At 43.5% G+C, this 21,965-nt stretch overlaps 1 pseudogene; it reads right to left on the reverse strand.

Moving 5' to 3' along the window:
• Positions 1-21,358: 21,358 nt before the first annotated feature.
• Positions 21,359-21,965, reverse strand: LOC117203280 (ret finger protein-like 4A-like protein 1; annotated as a pseudogene).

Genomic DNA, 21,965 nt, shown 5'->3' on the forward strand with positions numbered 1-21,965 from the left:
TTTCCTTTCTTTGATTTGGTTTGCCGGTGTGTCAGAGGAAGGCATGAGCACAGAATGTCCTGGTTTTAACACAGCATTTACCAAGTCTTATGGTGTGTTCCTTTCATTATTAAAATGAAGAAATGTAGGTCGAGGGTTAGGAAGATGACTGGGTGGCTTGCTTCATAGTTAGGCAACTAACATCACCCAAAGGGTGCTAGTCAAAGGCTTGGCTTCAACCTTGAAAGGGAACTCCAAGAATTTGAGATTTGCTCATTCCTGTTCAACATAGTAGTCAAAAACACGGAGATCAAAGAATGCATGCATGTGTATGAATACCTGGAAGACAAAATATTTGGTAGAGAAAGCTAATATACCAGGAGATAATTCAAAAATATCTCTTCATGTAGAAACCAGGAACCAAACAAAGAAAATGTAAGATATTTGGAATAAATGTGAGGTCCTCTGCTTAAGCCAAAAAAATAAAGAGAATAATACCAAGAGCTAACATGTATTGAACAGTTGCTATGCATTATAACTTCACATGCAGTATATTTGTTTAACCTCACAATAACCATATTATAATTAGAATAGTTATAATCATTATCATTCACAGAGGTCAAGGCTCAGAAAGGCTAAATAACTTTTGCAAGTTATATAGCAAGCAAGTGGTAGAGCCAGGTCTCAAATCCAGGTCTGTCTAACTTCAGAGTTTGTGACCCACTTTCCTATTCTCATCAAGGCAGGAATGGAGGAAATGTGGTATAGACTTTTTTGAGTTTTAAGTGAAAACACCTAGACAAAAAGTATCTAATATTGCATAGTAGCCACTCAATAATGTTATCTTCTTTCTTTCCATAGTATTGAAAATTTAGGAGAATATTTTAAGAATAATATTTTAAGAATTGGTGAAATCCATGTAGCTCAAAATGAAAAACTAGGACTATCATTAAAAATTACACAGAGACAGATTATTGTTCGATAAGATGAACTTTTTTCTCTGTTGGGTCTGCTCAGCCGTGGAACAAACCACCTTGCCCTGGAGTGAGTCCTTATCAGCCTTTCTCAGGACTGTCTGAGAAGGAGTGCTTGAGGCAGGAGGAGAAATCACTAGGTGACTTCTCAGAGTCTTCTGAAGCCAAGATTCAATAAAGAAACCCCAAGCTAAGGAAGTTGTAGTCTAAAGCCTAATTCTCCTATTCTAACTCTATCAGGGGAGCATGAAACCCTTGGAGCACTTCACTTACTGTCTTTCATTTATCCTTAGAGTGTTTCTTGGAGGTAGAGCAGTCATCAGTATCCCTTCTTAATTTGACTGGAAAATGGGAGCGATTCCATAGCCCATGCGTGGCCAGGCAGGATGGAAAGGCAGTTCCTGCAGGCATCCGGTAATCTTTCTATGACCTCACTGCTTTCCCAGCACCAATTATCTCAACAGGTCTTGCCAAGATTTTTAAAGACCAAATAAACAAAACAAAAGTTAATTTTGGTTCTCTCTTTGAGAGAATCATATATATATATGATATTATTGATTATATATCATATATATATATATGATATTTATAAGAAAACATATTCAAGAAAAAACTTGATAGGGAGTTACAATTTCAAAAAGACCGGAGTCATATTTATTTCAGGATTTCAGTCATTCAGCACCACTTTGTCAAACATGTAATCACGTGATTTGGACCTCCATCCACGTGGTTCTGTGCAAATTCATCTGCAACTAGTAAATAAGAGCCATGTTGAAATGCAGTTTTGCAAAGGCAGTCCTGGGATGCTGGTGTGGGCACGGCATGGCATAGTAAAGAAGCTTCGTACTAGAAATCCAGGGTTGTATTCTAACCTGGCCCTGCCACTGGGCCATGTGACCTTGGGCATGTCAAGTAACCACTCTGCACCTCAATTTCTTGGATTCTATATATATGAGCTTGAACTACATTGATCTCTAATGTTTCCTCCAACTTGTAACATCTCTAAGTCATTGTCTATCAGGAACCCTAGCTTACTTGTGATGGCATTTCCTCTTTCACAGAGGAACTGGTTTAGTTTAAAATCCTGCTGATGTTTTTAAAATTCTATTGGAGTATTGGTGATATTATATTGTGTTAGTTTTAGGTGTACAGCAAAGTGAATCAGCTATACATATACATGTATCCACTCTTTTTTAGATTCTTTTCCCATATAGGTCATTACAGAATATTGAGTAGAGTTCCAGGTACTATATGGTAGGTCCTTATTAGTTATCTATTTTATATATAGTAGTGTATATATGTCAGCCCCAATTTCCCAACTTATCCCTCCCTCCCCGCTCTCCCCCCTGGTAACCATAAGTTCGTTTTCTACATCTGTGACTCTATTTCTGTTCTGTAAATAAATTCATTTGTACCATTTTTTAGATTCCACATACAAGCGATATCATATGATATCTGTCTATTGATTTTTTAAATTAATTTATTTATTTATGGCTGCATTGGGTCTTTGTTGCTGCCCACAGGCTTTCTCTAGTTGTGGAGAGCGGGGGCTACTCTTTGTTGCAGTGCACTGGCTTCTCAATGCGGTGGCTTTTCTTGTTGCAGAGCACAGGCTCAAGGCACGCAGGCTTCAGTAGTTGTGGCACCCGCATGCCACAGCAGTTGTGCTCAGTAGTTGTGGCTTACGGGCTCTAGAGCGCATGCTCAGTAGTTGTGGCGCATGGGCTTAGTTGCTCTGCAGCATGTGGGATCTTCCCGGACCAGGGCTCGAACTTGTGTCCCCCGCATTGGCAGGCAGATTCTTAACCACTGCGCCACCAGGAAAGTTCCTGTCTACTGATTTTTAATAATTCATACCCAGGTCCCATCAGCAGAAACTCCACGTGCATACTGAGCCTGATTTTAGCAATATTTTTCTCTAATAAACTTAACCAAGTAATTTTTTTTGGTTGGAATAAATTTAAAAATAGGAATATAATTTTATAACTTTTAAATTGTATTCATGTATTTTGATTTAACAGTTTGCTTCCCTGCTGCCCAAAGAATTCAACAACGTTAAAATATGCTGTTACACAAAAGACTTATGGGGGCACAACACTCTCTGACATAAATCGCAGCAATATCTTCTTTGACCCACCTCCTAGAGTAATGAAAATAAAAACAAAAATAAACAAATAGGACCTAAGGAAACTTAAAAGCTTCTGCACAGCAAAGGAAGCCATCAACAAAACGAAAAGACAACCCACAGAATGGGAGAAAAGATTTGCAAACAAAGCGGCTGACAAGGGATTAACCTCCAAAATATACAAACAGCTCATGCAGCTCTATATCAAAAAAACAAACGACCCAATCAAAAAATGGGCAGAAGTCCTAAATAGACACTCTTCCAAAGAAGACATACAGATAGCCAAAAAGCACACGAAAAATGCTCAACATCACTAGTTATCAGAGAAATGCATATCATAACAATAATGAGGTTATCACCTCACACTTGTCAGAATGGCCATCATCAAAAAGTCTACAAACAATAAATGCTGAAAAGGGTGTGGAGAAAAGGGAACCCTCTTGCACTGTTGGTGGGAATGTAAATTAGAAACAGCCACTGTGCAGAACAGGACGGAAGTTCCTTAATAAAAACAAAAATAGAACTACCAAATCATCCAGCAATCTCACTCCTGGGTGTATATCTGGAGAAAACAGTAATTTGAAAAGATATGTGCACCCCAGTGTTCACTGCAGCACCATTTACAATAGCCAGGATATGGAAGCAACCTAAATGTCCATTGACAGAGGAATGGATAAAGATAATGTGGTACGTATATACAATGGAATATTAGCCATAAAAGAGAACAAAATAATGCCATTTGCAGCAACATGGATGGACCTAGAGATGATCATACTAAATGAAGTAAGTCCGGCAGAGAAAGACAAATATCATATGGTATCACTCATACATGGAATCTAATTTTTTTAAAAAAATGGTACAAATGAACTTATTTGCAAAATAGAAACAGACTTACAGATATCGAAAACAAACTTCTGGTTACCAAAGGGGAAACATGGGGGAGGGGATAAATCAGGAGCTTGGGATTAACATACACACATTACTGTATAGAACATAGATAACCAGCAAGGACCTACTGTATAGCACAGGGAACTCTGCTCAATATTCTGTGATAACCTATATGAGAAAAGAATCTGAAAAAGAATGAATATATGTATATATGTATAACTGAATCACTTTGCTGTACACCTGAAACTAACACAACATTGTAAATCAACTATATACCAATAAAAAATTTTTAATGAAATAGAAAAGACTCATGGGGGATTTAATAGCAAATTCCATACTTTGCCACCAATACACAGTCACCCACTCTTCCAATCTGAGAACTACCTCCATGGACCTCCAGTCCATATATTGACTGGTAGTTGCTCAAGCATCTCCATTTCACACAGCCCCTTCACACTCATTACCAAGCCCATGAGTGGATTTCTAGTGAGGATAACTCCTGGGAAATGGTATGAAATAATGGGCATAGCTGAAACAAAATAACCTAGATGAAAATAAAACTCCCCTCCGTATCGTGTCCCCCGGGTCCTCCCAACCTCATACCCTGGCTGCTTCACTGCCTGGCTTAGTAGGCCTGAGCTTACGGCCCGCGCTGGCCTCCCGCAGGTGAGCCAGGGGGAGCTGACACCCCACTCCTCGGTCTCCTGAGGGCTCCCAAGGCCCTGCTGGCCCCCCGACCCTGACTCTAAACACCCAGGCCCCAGTGGTGGCCAGAACTGTTCTCACTGCACTGACCTATCTATCCTCAGACACCCATTGTCCAGACACCTCCTCCAGGCGGGTTCTGTTGACAATAAAAGTGTTGGTTTGCAAAAACAAATAAGACATTAAGTATAAGCTAATAACCTTGAACTTTTCATTTCCTTTTCCTTTTTTTTTTGGCTGCACCACACGGCTTATGAAATCTTAGTTCCCCGAACAGGGATCGAACCTGGGCCCCCAAACTATTAATTTTTTAAAGGAAAAACAAACTAAAAAAAAAAAAAATGGTGATTCCATCTCATTCATTATATCTCATTCTCCACTAAGAAGAATGTTCAAGTTTTACTATCAGACTGGGGACTCAAATTAGGACATCTTTCTAAGGAAAATTTCCAGAATGTCATGACTTGGTAGAGTTAAATTTTTTGCACATTTTGATTTCTTGCCATAAATACAGGTAGAAATGAAGTAGTCAGAAATTTTCATCACTTTAGGGGCTTCCCTGGTGGCGCAGTGGTTGAGAGTCCGCCTGCCGATGAAGAGGACGTGCCCCGGTCTGGGAAGATCCCACATGCCGTGGAGCGGCTGGGCCCGTGAGCCATGGCCGCTGAGCCTGCGCGTCCGGAGCCTGTGCTCCGCCACATGAGAGGCCACAACAGTGAGAGGCCCGTGTACCGCAAAAAAAAAAAAAAAAAAAAAAAAAAAGAAATTTTCATCACTTTAAAATAAAGTGACCAATTACTATATAACTTGTTTAATATATTTGTTTATAAAATTTTCTAAATAAACAGGAAAATATTAGTGTTTCTTTGGATGAATTTTAACAACTGTCAATGACAAGGTTTTTTTGGAGAGACCTTGGACCCGTGAGGAGTCCAAGAATGTTTATTTTGCTGTCATTCTGTAGTCACTGAAATATATCAGTTCAGAGAATTGTCATATGACAGCAAGTGGTTGGACTTTTTTGGGTTTAAAAGCAGAAAGTAGTTTTGGTTTCTCCATCACCATCCTATCAGTAGCTACCTAATCTTGCTTTCTGATGTTAGGCAGGAAATGGATGTTTTTAGATAACAAACTCATACATGCTCGCTTTTTTCCTCCTTTGATCCCTCACCTCTCTGCTGCTTTGTGATGTCAAAACACCCCAAAGCTTTGATTCGAATGGTGTCAAAACATAATGACACGCAGGACTGAATCAGCTCATGAATCCTCAAATTCAAAAGTCATTCCATCTTAGCCACACATCCAGCATTTGTGACTCAGCACAGTGAATCACAGGGCAGGGAAGTGAGAGCCACCCAAGAGTTCTTTTTTAGGCTATCGGCTGTTTCTGAAGAATTGTAGAGATCTGGATGCAAAGTGTGCCTACAAAGTACTTAAATGGACTTTTTCTTCCCTACAACACGTTAGAAATTATAAAATCAACCACCTTCAGAGCAGTTTGCTCACTAAAATTTAAAAAGGAGGCGTGTTTTATAAAATCAACCACCTTCAGAGCAGTTTGCTCACTAAAATTTAAAAAGGAGGCGTGTTTTTAAAATTTACTTCCAACAAACAGCTGCAGAAAACACTTTATTAAGTTTATTATTATTTTATTAACTGCATAGTTTTCTTTTCTTTCTTCTTTTTTTTTTTTTTGGCCGTGTGGCTTGCGGAATCTTAGTTCCCTGAACAGGGATCGAACCCAGGCCCCAGCCGTGAAAGCACCAAGTCCTAACCACTGGACCGCCAGGGAATTCCCTTAAATTCAGAGTTTATTAACCATATTGTTAACCCAGCACATGTTACCTGAGTCTGGTGGGTTTTTTTTTTCTGATTTCCTCTTCTCTCATCCCTTTGCTCCACTAACTGGACCCCAGTACTCCCTTATACAGCTCCCTCCCCATTATCACCAACCATCCACATCTTCCCCCTCTACCACTCAGCCCTAGAGAGGGCTGCCCCAGGGCTGTCATAATCCGAGAAAGCTCCTGGGATTGCAAATTTAAGGGGGTCAGGAAAGCCTTACACAGAGAACCGGGGAAGACAGAGTAGTTCATGTGAATCCATCCATGGGCTCCAAGTAGGTAAGAAAGTGGCTAACAAGTGTAAATGGAAAGTGCTAAAATTCACATCTCTCCCAAGCGGCCAATTCTCTAGAAGAACTGCCTTCTTTTCAACAATTTGTTCACTCCTTATTGTCCTGCCAATCTTTCCATTGTTCACGATTTCATCTTTCCGTTGTTATTTCCCTGAGCTTTGGCCAGCCCTCATCACTCAACACATCCAAAAAAATTGGAGTAAATTCCATTGTTCATCTTTGTATGTGCTGGGGATCACCAAGATAAAAGAAGAAATTCACTAACACTAGAAAACAAACTTTTAACAGATCTACTGCTAATCAGAAAACCCAAGCCAACAGAGGGAGATTCCACAACCAGACGGTGTGATACAGCTGCACAGCCTAGGGGCCTCGTTCCTCTTTACTGCTGATGTACGTGCCCACATCTTATTTTACATGTCACCTGGTACCAGTATGGACTTTTCTGGAACTTCAAACAACATGCATAGACCTAAATCATGATTTATAAATGCAAAAAGCAGCAACAGGGACTTCCCTGGTGGCACAGCGGTTAGGAATCCGCCTGCCAATGCGGGGGACACAGGTTCGAGCCCTGGTCCGGGAGGATCCCACAAGCCATGGAGCAACTAAGCCCATGCACCACAACTACTGAGCCTGCGCGCTAGAGCCCACGTGCCGCAACTACTGAAGCCCATGCGCCTACAGCCCGTGCTCCGCAACAAGAGAAGCCACCACAATGAGAAGCCCGTGCACCGCAATGAAGAGCAGCCCCCTCTCGCCGCAACTAGAGAAAGCCCGCGTGCAGCAATGAAGACCCAACACAGCCAAAAGTAAATAAAGTAATTTTAAAAAATAATAAAGCAACAGCTCATTCTTCCCAAGAAGTGCTTCTATAACAGGTAAATGAAACAAGCAGTTTTTGCTTTGCTCTCATCCTAAATGGTGGCTTATGATTCTGTGGAAAAGTGATCAGTTCCCAAGGCAGGAGAGACACTAGAATAACATCACAGGGGAGGCCTGTCACCACAGTCCCTTCACGTTACAGCAGCCCTCTGTTTTCATCAAGGGACGAGGGCACCCATGCTCTTCAAAAGCACATTTTTAACATGGGCAGATCCTGACTCTACCAGATCCCGATCAGGCACCGACGTGGAGGGTGAAATCATCAGGTCTGCCTGCCCTGCAGATGCCGTAGCTCAGCGTACCCTGGTTCCTCTCTGTGACTGGGCTCCGTGCGGAAGAAGGCGGCTTCTGTTGCTCAGTACTTTACAACAGCAACTGAGGATTTTTCACTGACTTGTGCTTAGGACTGAACCATGCTCAGTTGAGAACAATTAAATTCCATGTTGACCTTTGCACCACAGGTTTCAAATGGTGTCCAGATAAAAGTGCAGAGTGATTCTGGCATTAATTAACTATCTTCCTTCACAACACTCCCAGCCAAGCATGTTCTCCTCCTTTTGCAAATCCATTTTCTTTTGTTGCCAAGTGCTAGGTAACCCTCCGTTCATTCACTCCCCAAATATTTACTGAGCATATACTAGGTATCGACACTGTTCTAGGCTCAGGAAAGAATATAAGCACCAATACAAACCATGGAACTTGCATTCCACCAGGGTGACATACAGAATAACCCATGAACGTAATAAATAAGTACATCATAGAGCATGTGAGAATCTAAAACATGCTCTAAAAAAATCTAGTAGGGTGAGAAAGATCCAGGATGCTAGACAAGGTCTGGAATTTTAAACAGGGTGGTCAGGGAGGCCTCACTGAGAAGATGACATTTAAGCAAAGATTTGAAGGCAAGGAGGGAAGAAGACATGGGGTGACTTGAGAAAAGGGCAGGTCAGGCAGAGGGAGCATCAGGTCAGGCTGAGGTTATGAGGGGGATGTGTTCAAGGAAGAGGAGAGGGAAAAGGAGGGGAGAGGAAGACGGAACAGCCAGGAAGGTGGCCAAGGTGGTTCCCGGACTCAGCAGGGCCACATAAGGACTTTGGCTTTTTCTCTGAGTGAAGCAGAGAGCCTCTGTAGGGTTCAAGGAGAAGAAGGACCTGATCTGGCTGACGTGTCACATGGACCACTCAGCTGCTGCCTTAGAAACAGGCTGCAGGGATGGGCGAGTAGGCAGAGACTGAGCCATCATCTGGGCAGTGTGGTGTGGACCAGTGGTCACAGTGGGGGTGGAAAGAAGGGCTCAGACTCCAAATACCTTCTGAAGGGAGAGTCAACACCAATCCCTGAGGACTGTGAGAGAAAGACAGGCTGACACCAGGGTATTGGCCTGAGCAGGTGAGGATGGGGGAGCAGGTGCAGAGGTGACAGCAAGAGTTCAGGTTTGGCTATGTCAAGTAGAGACATCCTAGAGAGCCAAGTGAAGAGACTGAGGAAGCAAGTGGATATCAGCTTATCCTTCAAGGGAAAGATCCAGGCTGGAGACATCAACTTGAGGTCTGGGTCATACTTAAATCCATGAGCCTGGCTGAGATCATGCAGGGAGCGAGTGTAGATGGAGAAGACAAGAGGTCTAAAGTCCAAAGCCCTAGGCATCCCAGAGGCTGGGAGAAGAGGAGGTACCAGCCAAGGAGACTGAGAAAAATGAATCAGTGAGATAAAAGGAAAACAGTGCAGCATCCTGGAAGATGAGTGAAGGAAGTTGTTTCCAGAAGGAGAGTGATCAACTGTGTCAAATATCACTAACAGATCGTATGAAATGGATACCACAACTGACCATCAGCCATCACATCTTAAAGGTTTTGGTAACCTTGACATGAGACCTTTGGGGAGAGGGGTCAAAAACTTGACTGGAAAGGATTTAAGAGCAGACAGAGAGAGGAACTGGAGACAGATGCATAGACAATTCTGGAAGCACTGTGCTGTGGGAAGCAGCAGAGATAGTAGAGCTCCATGGAGAGAGCCACTAGGGGATGTGGTGTCTAGAAAGGTTTTTTATATAATTAATAGAAGAGAAATATGAATCCGTTTGCACGGTGACAACAAATGATCCAATAGGGAAGAGGAAATTGATGACAGAGGAGAGAGTGTTTCCCAGCAGCATTAGGAGTCCACCCAGCGTCTACGTTCACGAATTTTAAATGAGAAGAGTCCACGTGGCTATTTTTCTCCAGCCACATTTGGCTGCCCGGGTTCAAGCACTAAGTAGGTGGAGAGCTTGATTTCCCCAGGGTGTGGCTTAACCAAGAAAGTTCAACAAAGTGAGAGTTGTGACGAGCGGGCAAGGGAGCGATTCTAGTGAGATACCGTGGCATTGGAGCTGGGTCCGGAGGGCATCGGGGAGCACACAGGATAAGATTACAGGTCCTGGTGAAAGTGAAGGATTGCTGGAGATGGGATGTATAGGTTACATTTGTGTCCTCTCAGATTCTATATGGTGAAGTCCTAGTATCTCAGAATGTGACCTTATTTGGAAATAGCGTCACAGCCAATGTCATTAGTTACATTAAGGTGAGGTCGTATTGGAATAAGGTGAGCCCCTAAGTCCAACATGACTGGTGTCTTCACAGAAATGAAGGTTTGGACACAGACACACACAGGGAGAACGCCACGTGAACATGAAGGCAGAGACTAGAGTGATGTGTCTACAAGGCAAGGAAGACCGAGGATTGCCAGCAAAACACCAGAAGCCAAGGGAAGAGGCATGGAACAGATTCTCCCTCACAGCCCGCAGAAGGAATCCACCTGCTGACGCCTTGATCTTGGACTTCCAACCCCTCGAACTGTGTGAGAAGAAATGTCTATGGTTTAAGCCACCCTGTTTGTGGTGACTTGTTACACAGCCCTGGCAAATAGGGTGCTAGAGGGTGTGCCCTGGGAAGAGAGGAGGTGGGGTCAGAGAGCGGGGTGCATGTATGGCAATTATGGAGGGCATACGGGGATGGGCAAGGACAGGGTCTGGAGGGACCATGGGAGTGACGAAAGGTGAAGGGCCAGGGGAATGGCGAGATGATCTATGTGCATATTGAAACTGCCAAGAATCAAGACAGGAATACGACTGTGGCCACCAGGCAGGAGCACAGAGGAAGGACCTTGAGGTGGTGGATGTCAGCAAAACGAGAGGAACGGGTGACATTACCTGACGACCTGACATTCAAGGCAAGACGTTTTTAGGGAGGAAAGAGAATGATCCAGAATTGGCAATGAGGAGTGAAAAGGAAATGCATCCCACCTCTAAGTCTCATGGCACAAAACTGTGGTGGAGAAAACCAGGGTCACCACGTGACAGGAGTGCAGGAGAACAGGAAGACAATGCTTTCAGCAAAGAGCCAGGTCTCCATCAGAGCAAGACGGTGGCGGGAACCTCCAGGGATGAGGTTGAGGCTATCGGGTTTTGCTAAGAATGGACCGTGAGCTTCAGCAGGCCCAGAAGACGGCAGGGTTGAGGGAGGGTAGGAGATGTCCTCCTCTATGTTCATGTCTAATGCTGATCCAGTTGGACTAATTACTTCCTTTGTCTGAAACCTGTATACTAGCCAGCATGTTAAATGTAATAAAAAGCCAATATAATAAATATCCAGTTTCCAGCTGTAATTACTCAAACACTTTTTCTCAGAGAACCCTCATCATCTCCATGTTCTGGCTGTAGCTAATTCTGTTCCAGTACCTACTTCCCTTTTTTTTAAATTTTTGGCTGCGTTGGGTCTTTGTTGCTGCATGTGAGCTGTCTCTAGTTGGGACGAGCGGGGGCTACTTCGTTGCAGTGTGCAGACTTCTCACTTCGGTGGCTTCTCTTGTTGCAGAGCATGGGCTCTAGGTGCACAGGCTTCAGTAGTTGTGGCGCACGGGCTTAGTTGCTCCGTGGTGTGTGGGTTCTTCCTGGACCAGGGCTCGAACCCGTGTCTCCTGCATTGGCAGGCGGATTCTTAACCACTGCGTCACCAGGGAAGCCCAGTACCTGTTTCTTACACAGCTAAAAGCAGTAGTGAAGCTTGGCTTTTTTTCTGGGACTCATAGAAATCACGGCTGCTGCGGCTGCCTGTTCCTTCCCTGAAAAGCATTCTTTCTCTTTGCTGCAATGGAGATGGGGTTCAGAGGAAGAAGAAACCAAATTCCCAGGTGAGTGTCTCCTAAGAGACTCCTACCATCCTCACATAGGCATCATTCTGGCATCCTCTACTCTGTAGTTACTTTGGGGATCTCTGCACTGACATGCCCTTTCCCACAATAGCTCAGAATTGATTGATTTCATGCCCACTTAGGATGGACCACGAAAGGGCAGTCTTTATACCTAATTTACAAAACCTCACAGAAACTTTAAAAAAGCTGAGGGTTGCGTCTTTATGGGTCATTCACTCATTCATTCAACAAATATTTACTAGACAGTGGCAGGAAATCATTAAGCATGGTGTCAATAAACAAACTGATATGTAATATAAGATCCAGTAGTGACAAGTAAGATGAAGAAAGATAAAGCAGAATAAGAGGGTAGAAAATGCATGCAGGGAGTAATATGTGGGTACCAGTCAGTGTTCCTTTCTTCACGTCTACAAGGTAAACCCCTATCGCACTGCAGCCGATTTCAAATGATTTCAGAGGATTTCATGCAGCTGGCTTGTTGCTCTGTCTGGGACATCAGAGGCTGTAAAAAGTCACCACCACAAGTGTAGCCTCTTCAGCTTTGCTGATCTAGAAATCCAACTTTGCCCATTCACCCAAGGCAGATCAGACTCTGGGGAGCTGTTTCCAGCTAATCATACAAAAGGAGACACTTCTTTAAATCAGAACGTTAATTTCTTGATCTATAATAGGCACCATATCTGACCAGACGGCAGGCTCTGCTCTTTGCTCAGGTATGTCTTTCTAGCAGGGAAATCCCTTAGAAAAACACATTATGCTCTATTCAAATGTTTGATTACCATGACAACCCATAGGGACCCTCCTGCATGGACCTGGGCCTGGAGGCGTGTGATTAGAAGAGCAGACTGTGATTTTGTGTGATTAGGAAAAGGCACCCTTCCTTCTGGTGGATGCAGGCCCATGTTAGGTTGACAAGGAGAAGGTGGGCTAGATTTCAGCCCCGACTCATTTTTTAGGGTAGGTGTTGTGCAGTGTACAACCTGGACAACTGTATATAGCAGACCAAATGGAAGCAGTAAATTAAAACAAAAGTAGTTGGGTATCTTAAGGAATATTTCCATTAAAGTATGCGGTATGGGGTATCAAGAAGAGTGAATGTCATGAAATGATGCCTTTTACACCTGCCAGCCTGTGTGAAACATGTAAAAAAATCAATGTTTCTTTCCCTAATCTACTTATAAAATAATTGATCCAACTGTGAACAGGCCTTTTTTTTTTTTTAAATGGTTGAAAATATTTTAAAGTCATTCTGGAAAGTGTTCACATTTCCACACTCTATCTCACTGCAAGAAAAAGTTCAGGCAACTTCACTTCTGTGGGAGAGGCTAGAATCCCAGAGAGAAAGAGATTAGATAGCCTGGGTTTGCCCCTCCCCACCAATAGAATTAGGCCTCACCGATCCCCCACCCAGTCAGAGGACCCGCAGCGGGCAGGCTCGGAAGGGCTGCATCATCCGAGCTGCATCAAGTTTCGTCCTGTCTCACAGGTCTGACCCGCTCCCTCACTGGGCCCGCAGGGTGGCCAAGCCCAAGGTCACATTTCCTTTCCTTTCTCCTCCATTTGTCCTCCTTCCCCGGTCCTTGGCTTGAAGGACAGTTTCTTGATCAGAAGAAATCGATTCTAAGGCGATAATCATTTGAAAACATTGATCAGGTCTGCCCTTAACGTTCATGGGACGTGAGGCAAGAATCCGATGAAGACCTACAAACGTAAAACTTCTACATATTTAGAAGTTATAATCCATGCTAACAAGCTGTTGAATGAAACATGTTCTATTATTCTTCCTGATAAATGCACCTTCAAAGGGAAGCTGAATGCCAGGCATAGGAATGCAGCAGTACAGGGAGGTCCAGCTCCCAGCCCACAGCCCACACCGTCCCACAGCTAGCCCTCCATGCGGGCTTCCTCCAGCCACTAGTGGGTGTGGCAGCTCACACAGCCAAGCTCCATCCACAGCCCCACCAAGAGCTGCCCCCCAGCCACCAGTAAGGCCGAAGGCTGCCTACAGCAGGGTGCGCCCTCTGGAGCTCAGACCAGGGAGGAAGCTTGTGTAGAGCCTGGGAGCCGGCTCAGTGCCATTTGGGCAGAAAATTCCAGGGGCCCAGTTCCCAGATCATGTCCTAGAAAGTTTGTCCTAGGCTCCAGCTGGCATATCCCCTTAAGCTCACTGATTCCCCATCACATGGCCAGAACAGGGTCCTCTAGACCAAGGACCCGAAAGCAGGAGCCCTTTGGCCTGGATCTCAAGGTGGTACTGTCACTGACTAATTTTCATCCTAGCCACTTCAATTGTGCATCTAATCTTCTCAAAGTGTGGTCCAGAAGAAGCCTGTTAAAACGTAAATTCCTGAGCCTTAACCCAGACCTATGAATCAGATTATCTGGACGTTGTTTCCAGGAATCAACATTTTAAAACACTCTTCCTAAATGACTCTTAAAAGTTGAGAACCGCTATCAAACAGCTAGGGCCCTGCCTTTCACACGGAAGCCATCAACTCTATCCCCCAAAAGCTGGGCCCCTGAAGGAGCTGATGAACTGCTCTCCATTCTAGAGACGTTACCATATAGGTAACCCTGTTGGTCTTCAGAAGCTAAGGCCAGACTCTTCATTACAGTGTTACATAAACACTGCCCACACTGTACTCTCCAGTTCCAAGAACACCATGACCTAATTCCTGGCAAGTTGCAGTGTGATTGAGTAGGCTGCAATTTCCTTCTAGCCAGCTTCCTGGGAACCATGATCTCTTGATGAGGATCCTGGAAACATGCATGGTTTCCCAGTGGTAGTGGGGCAATTTTTAAATTATCATTAAACTCTGTGCGTTTTAATTCCTGTCACCCTTTCCTTTCGCCCATCATTCAGCAGTCATTGGGCACTTTCTGTGTACATCACCCTCAGGGTAGAATCATCCAGGCAGAACAAAAGCCATGGGTTATGAGCTACCAGGAAGACTTTGGTTCATCTATAGCAGAGACTGCTGTCTGCAGGGCATGGCTTTCTATAGTAAGTGGCATGTGTCTGAGAGAGGAAAAGAGGCTTTCTCCTTTTTAAAATATTTTAAATACTAGAGGCTTAACTTTAAATATCAAGATCCAAAGCCCATGGATTCAGAGAACCTTATACATAAACCACTGATGGGAGAAGAATGTAAATGCTGACTAAAAGTAAGTAGAAATGTAATGAATGGGGGGGAAAATCATAGCGGATATGACTGGGATTCAGACACTGGTAAGTCCCTGAGAAAGTCCCCAGCTCTCCATCCCCAACACCAAGTTCTGAAGAAGACATGGGGAACAACAGGTTAGATATCCAGATAGAAACCCAGATGGGTCCATGGAGGGCTCTGAAGGAGAAGGACCAGAGCTGGCTTCCTAGTGAGATGCATGCTTCCTGAGAGTCTGCAAGCTTCATAGAAAAACCCTATGTCCAACATGGCGCCTGAGTGAGAGATGAGCAATGGTCAAGGCAAACAGCCAAGCAGATGGGCCTCAGAGAGCCCCGCACATCCCAGCAGGGCACAAGAGGTGGAACTAAGAGGTGCTACATGCCTGTAAAGGGCACTCGGCACGGAAGCGGTCCCTGATTGGTAGGGAACTCAGGATATATGAATGTGACAACTGAAGGCCATGATGGGGCCAGAGACAACACCGTTCATGCAGCAGGAAGAGAGGAGATGCCCAAGACTGGGTGGGACAAGCCACACCTCAGCAGAGGCCAGCAGGGACAGAAACGACCTCATCCCACCCCACCCCCTTGGTATAGCTGGGAGAAAAGAAGAATGAGGATTGAGGGAATCTGATTGAAGCAACTGAATCATAGTATTAAGCTTCTATTACTGCCATTAGAACTAGAAGGCAAAGTTAAATTTCATTACAGAGAAACAGACTATATATCTGCACACCTGGCTTACACAGTCTGACACTGTAACATAGATAAAATATCCAACTTTCCACATAAGCAACAAATCCCTTGGACCTAGTCTGTTCTGTGTTTGGCTATTTCCAGACCAGTGTGTGTCCATTTTTACCAGCTTCCTTTTGAGAAGAACTATTTCTGGACCCTCAGATTCCTGAATCCAGATTCTGGGGCTATACCCCATTTGAAGCCCTATTTGAGGCTTGTCATACCTTCCACATCCTTACACATAGCCCTCAAACATCTTGCAAGTATGTGTCCTTGCCGTGTCAGGGCTGAGATTTGATTTTACCCTGCCTACAAGCTAATAAGTTGACCTGTTACTATTTCATGGCTGCTGGCAGAAAACAAGAGGCTCCTGGGTCAAAGACAAAGGGCTTTGATACTCACAGCACAGTAAGAAGCATGAGTATCAGTATATTTGCCTCGGTTCCCATTGCACTCAAGACCCACAGAGGCAATATGATGGTCCTTGATAGATAATACGCAGTAGGTTTGTGTCACAACTGAGTTTGAAGAATCCATATTTTTATAGCAAACAGTAAGCAAGACTTACTGCTTGGGGGCTTTTTACCTGGTCTCTCAAAGTTACCAGCTGCATACACAACCCTGAGAAATGGTCCAGGTAAAAGAGTGGTCAGGGCCTTGCAGACTTGATATAGCCAGCATGATGTGTAGGAATAGAAGAGGCCCAAAGAGAACGGTCTTTCCCAACATACAGGAGAGGAAACCTAGTGACTCAGGACACAACATGGTAGTATGGGCAAAGTTCCAAACTAGGAGCCTGAAGGACCTGGGCTGTATCCGTTCTGCCATTTAGTGGCCATATGATGTGGTCAAAACCTAATCCTTCTAGGCCATAGCGTTCTCATCTCTAAGTCAACAGTAATCACACATGTCTTGCCCACCACAAATGGTTGTTATTAAGACCAAATGAGCTACTTTGTGTGAAATCACCTTAGAAACTCTAAAATACTATATACACTAAGGAATTGTTACAATTATCACAAATCCATCACCACCTTCTTTAAAAATAATTCAAATGACATCTACTTCTAATTTTTGTGCAGAGAAACATGGGATATAGATGAAAAATACTCAGAGGAGATGATCACTGACTTTCGATTTAAGATTATATTAAGCTCTAGCTTTATTCTGTGCTGTAAACTCCTTGAGGGAATCTTGTTTGCATGTTCATCTTTGCATCTCAGCACAGTTCCAGGAACATAGTAATCATAGGAATGATAATGGAGTCTTGGTCTCCAACATAATTAAACCCATCCGAAGAGAGAACCAACTTCAACATAAATCTGCTTTGTAAAGTTCATAAATAACAGATGAGGCCATGTCTCAAGGCGCTGGCCAAAAATTGAGAATTTTGAGAACTGTGTACAATTTTGTTCTTTTTTGTTACTATTTCTCCTGCTCTGCTTTTCGGTCACAAGAGCTCATATCAACAGCACACCCACGTCTGCCCTTCTCTATGCTCTAAATTTTCCTGTCCACTTTTTTCCCCATTAAGTCCATCATCAACAACTGTTAAAGCAGAAACTAACACACCATTGTAAAGCAATTATACCCCAATAAAGATGTTTAAAAAAAATAAAATGCAAAAAAAAACTGTAAAGATTTGACACATTAAATTTTTCGTCTTCAAACTTTTTTCTCTCATACTCCCTAAAAGAATTTTGAAAAGCTATGTATCCCCTATATTTTCAAGTAGACACCTAAAATATTTCACCATAAATTTGAACAGCTTCATAATGGAAAAGAATATTAAAAAGAATATGTATATATGTGTGAATAACTGAGTTGCTTTGCTGTACAGAAGAAATTAACACAACATTGTAAATCAACTATACTTCAAAAAAAATCTAAAACAATTTGAACAGCTTCAAAAAATGTACTTTCTAGCATATTGTAAATATTGAATTTTAAGTAAAACTTGTGTCATACCTTGTATCCAATAGACCCTAAAGGCCAAAGCAATTTGATAACCATCCTCACTCACTTAAAAGTTCACAGACAAAAAAAAAAAAAAAAATTCACAGAGAAGCTGTTTTTTGACAACTGGAAATTTTGTATCATACCTTTTTCTCCTTGATCTCATATTTTCCCAAAAGAATCTTACTAATGTAATATATTTTTATATTTGAAAGATTTTATATGATCACTCCATTAACTTCTCTACAATAACAGAAATAATTGTCCATAGGTGGAAGTTTAAACATTGTAATTTTGTATTTGTAAAGTCTTCTGGGTTGAGCTATCTTTACAATGATTTTTAGTATAAAATTGACCAAAGAAGTATGAATGTATAACATATTTTGAGAATTATAAAGAATAGCAAGTAAGGCTTTATTGGACAATTGTTCTAAATGAATAGATGGCTCTTTTTAACAAGTTCCCGTATCTTTGGCTGTTACTGATAGAGTGACACAGGATTCAGCATCCATTCTACTCCTATTTTTCATTTTTATAGACATATGTCCTGAAAAACTTGTTAAATTAAATAAGTAATGAGACTTTTAGGCATTTTCTTTCCTTTTTTTTAATTGATATATATATTTTTTTAATGTATCCTTATATATAATCCCACTCTACCCTGGATTCATCACCACAGAGCAATCCCTTCCCTGCAGTTTCTTTGATAAACCTGTACTATACAAGACTCTAATTTAACTTTAATTTTACAGAAATCTCCTTTGAGTAACAATTACTTGTACAATTCCATATTTCTATAGTTTGTTAAAACTTTAGTCTCAACGAATCCAACCAAACACTGTTTGTTGGCAAAAGATCTGACTTGAATCTCATGCCCAGTAAATCCTCGTATAACCCCCTGAAACCCCATTCATTTCGCCCTACATCACACCTCCCAGTGACTCCTAAGTGCATGCAGGTCCCCTCATTCCCTTGCATCTCTCCTCCCACAAACACGGCCCATGACCTCCTTCCTATGGGGCTGAGAGTTTACTGGGGTGAGTGATGTGGTCAAACCTCCTGGCTGTACATTTCCCGGGACACACAGAGACCAACCCCACAGAGGAGATGCCTCCCTGACACCATCAATCATGACCCAGAACGCAAAAGGACACACCTGTCCCCACACAATCCAGGACCCCCAGCCTCACACAGCCACACACGAGGCACCACCACAGCCAGTCACAAACGAAGCCACAGAAGGTGCCCTTGTGCTGTGACAGGAACACACATCCCAGTGCCTGCCGCCTCCTGAGCCTCTCTTCACCCACAGATGTGGGAGGATCAGTGTGGGCAGGTCTGTTTCCAGGTGATAAGACAAGCAGATGCAAAGCATTCGAAAAAGACAAAAGGAGTGACTCAGAAGCCCTATTTTCCAACAACATTTCTGATGACACAGCACTGTTTTCACTGAAACAAAATTTAAGGAGTTGTTTCTCTCTCTGGTGCCTGAGCACTTCTTGCCCCACTAGCTTCCTCATACTTTCTGGGTTTTATATCTGCTGTGACTAAAAATGCACACAATACAGTGGAAGGAGTAGGAATTCATGTGATACTGAGTCAGCAGAGGAGTGTGTAACTCATCTCATCCCAGGTCAGCACAGAAATCAGAGCTGGTTTATGGAGACCTCCTAAGAGAATGAGAACATCCTTCTAAGAGAGCTCATTGTGTGCCCAGGACAATGGAAAAAGGAGTCAGGCACACGGCCCTGGATGGAAGGACACAGGGAGAGTTGGGGAGGGTGGGGACACGTTGCTTCCAGGAAAGAATCTCTAAACATTTTCTCAGACATTGCCTCTCTGTCTTAGCCGTGACGACCACCTGGAGTCCTTTTCAATACTGGCCTTAGTCTGTCTGAGCTGCTAGAACAAAATATCACCCACTGGGTGGGTTATAAACAACAGAAATTTATTGCTCACAGTTCTGGAGGCTGGCAGTCCAAATCAAGGCACCAGCATTGTCCCCTTCTGGAGAGAGTTCCCTTCCTGATTTGTGGCTGGCGCCTTCTCACTGTGTCTTTACATGATGGAAAGGGCTATGGAGCTCTCTGAGGACTCTTTTATAAGGGCACTTATACAGTTCATGAGGTCTCCACCCTCATGACCTAATCACCTCCCAAAAGTCCACATCCTAATACTGTCATCTTTGGGGGTTACATATCAATATACTAATCTGGGGGGAAAGAAACGTTCAGACAATACCATGGCCCAAGGTACATTCCACTGTACTTCAAAATATAAAATGCAGTGTTGAATTACCACAGACAGCATTATTCTAATCCTATTTCCAGTTTTTAAAATAGGTCATACACTGGTTATTTTCCAACATTCACACCATTTTGGCAGACTAGACAATTAACTGGATTTCATCTCACTACAAATTCTTTTCTCTTCCTCCTCTTGCTCCAGGTTAAAGTAGGACAATGAGGCATTTCCCCATTCAATTAGATAAAAATATGAGCAACACCTACACACACCACTTAAGAACACCCAGAATGGTGACAGAATATCTTGGCAGAAATTGTACACCCAACCCTAATATGTTAGGTCCTAAAAAATCAGTAGACCCTTTTTTACATGATTGAGAAGCTCAGTGACTCTGGCCATAAAAGGGTCATCACAGATTCCACAGTGACCCCATCCCTCTTTCCATCTTTGTCAGAGACTCCAGGGCACAGGGATTTGCAGTGAACCTCATGGGTCTGGTCCCACTCAGATACACAGCCCAGAACATTCCCACCTTCTACCTGTCCAGCCAGGGCATGAATGGGGCAGCTCAGGACAAGGCAGGGTGAGTACCTGTCCTGCCTAATGGTGCTAACACAGCTCTGAGTTCCTCTCCTGCTGGGGAGCCCTTCTCTCCTGTTTTCTGCCCTGAGGTTGAACAAAAGGAAGCATTCACCTGCCTGGACTTGGCTCCAGAGCTTTGTACAGGGAAGTGTCAATCAGGATGGGCCACAGTTATAGGGACAGGGTCCCTGGACCTCATCTCCCCACAGAGGTGCCATTATCACATCATCTGTAGTATAGGTGACACTGTCTGCATGGAGAGTCTGGGGCATCTCCAATGAGGAGCAAATCTTATCCCCAGTGCAAATCACCCTCATCCATGTCTGGATTAGCGACAACTCCTGGCAATTATTGAGAAGATCTACATGAGCAGCTGAGCAGAGGGCACAGAAAGTATTTTATGCTCCCAGTTGGAGAATCCAGGTTTAGAACGAAAGTCATAACTGGGGGGAGGGGACACTCAAAGTGCACCAGGGGCTCCCTTCACTGTGTTTCCCGTTGGGCGTTTTCCTTCATGGTCTCACTTTTCCAAACTGTTCCAAAGTCTCTTCACCCTGATCATTAGCACACCATCCGAAGGCTGGACTTTCCCCTGAGATTAAGTTCCACAACCCTTGATATTTATGGTCTCAGGTCTGTTTAATCTGGAAAATACCTCCTTTGAAGCCAGTGTTTCCTTCCTCAAAATCCTCAGGTCTCTGTTGTGTCCACATGACTCTGTAAGGAGATCATAATTTGTTCTAAGACACACACGGATCTCTCTCCTTGAGTCTCTCATTGGACCATCAGCCTGTCCTTGTGTTCTGGGCAGTTATTGCCAGAAAGAACCATTCTTTGAGGATAGCAGAAGGCACAGTGTGGGCAGAGAAGACATCTCCATTTCTCAAGCTCACAGTCCAGAAGCCAAGATCTGGAGTCAGTTGAGTCTTCCCTTGTCGATGCACAGATTCTTTCCAAATGCCCACATCCCATTCTTGCTGGACCCCACGTCCACCTCCCAGTAATGGCAGCCAGAGGTGAACAGAGGGAATCCCAGGACACAAGTTGTATGGTTGAATCTCTCAGGTCAGGACCTTTTCTTCTGCTTGAAAAACCCACAACAGACAGTTTTCAGGTCCTCAGAACGGATGAGGTACCTGTTGGCTATGTCAACATCCAAGGTCACATCCACTTGGAACTTCCGCATCCTTGGGTTCATCTGGAGGACAGCTCTCAGCTGGGGCCCTGACTCCTTAACCTTTGAAACCAGAGCTCAGAGCTTGAGAGCACACCTGAGGTCATTCTTTTTGAGACCACAGAGCAGTTGGGGCACAATAAACCCTCCCCATCAGGCTCCTTCTGCAGTGAATCGAAGCACTGAAAGCAGCAGACATATTCACATTTCAGGTACAT

Source organism: Orcinus orca, chromosome 9 (assembly GCF_937001465.1).
Source record: "Orcinus orca chromosome 9, mOrcOrc1.1, whole genome shotgun sequence".
Taxonomy (NCBI): domain Eukaryota; kingdom Metazoa; phylum Chordata; class Mammalia; order Artiodactyla; family Delphinidae; genus Orcinus; species Orcinus orca.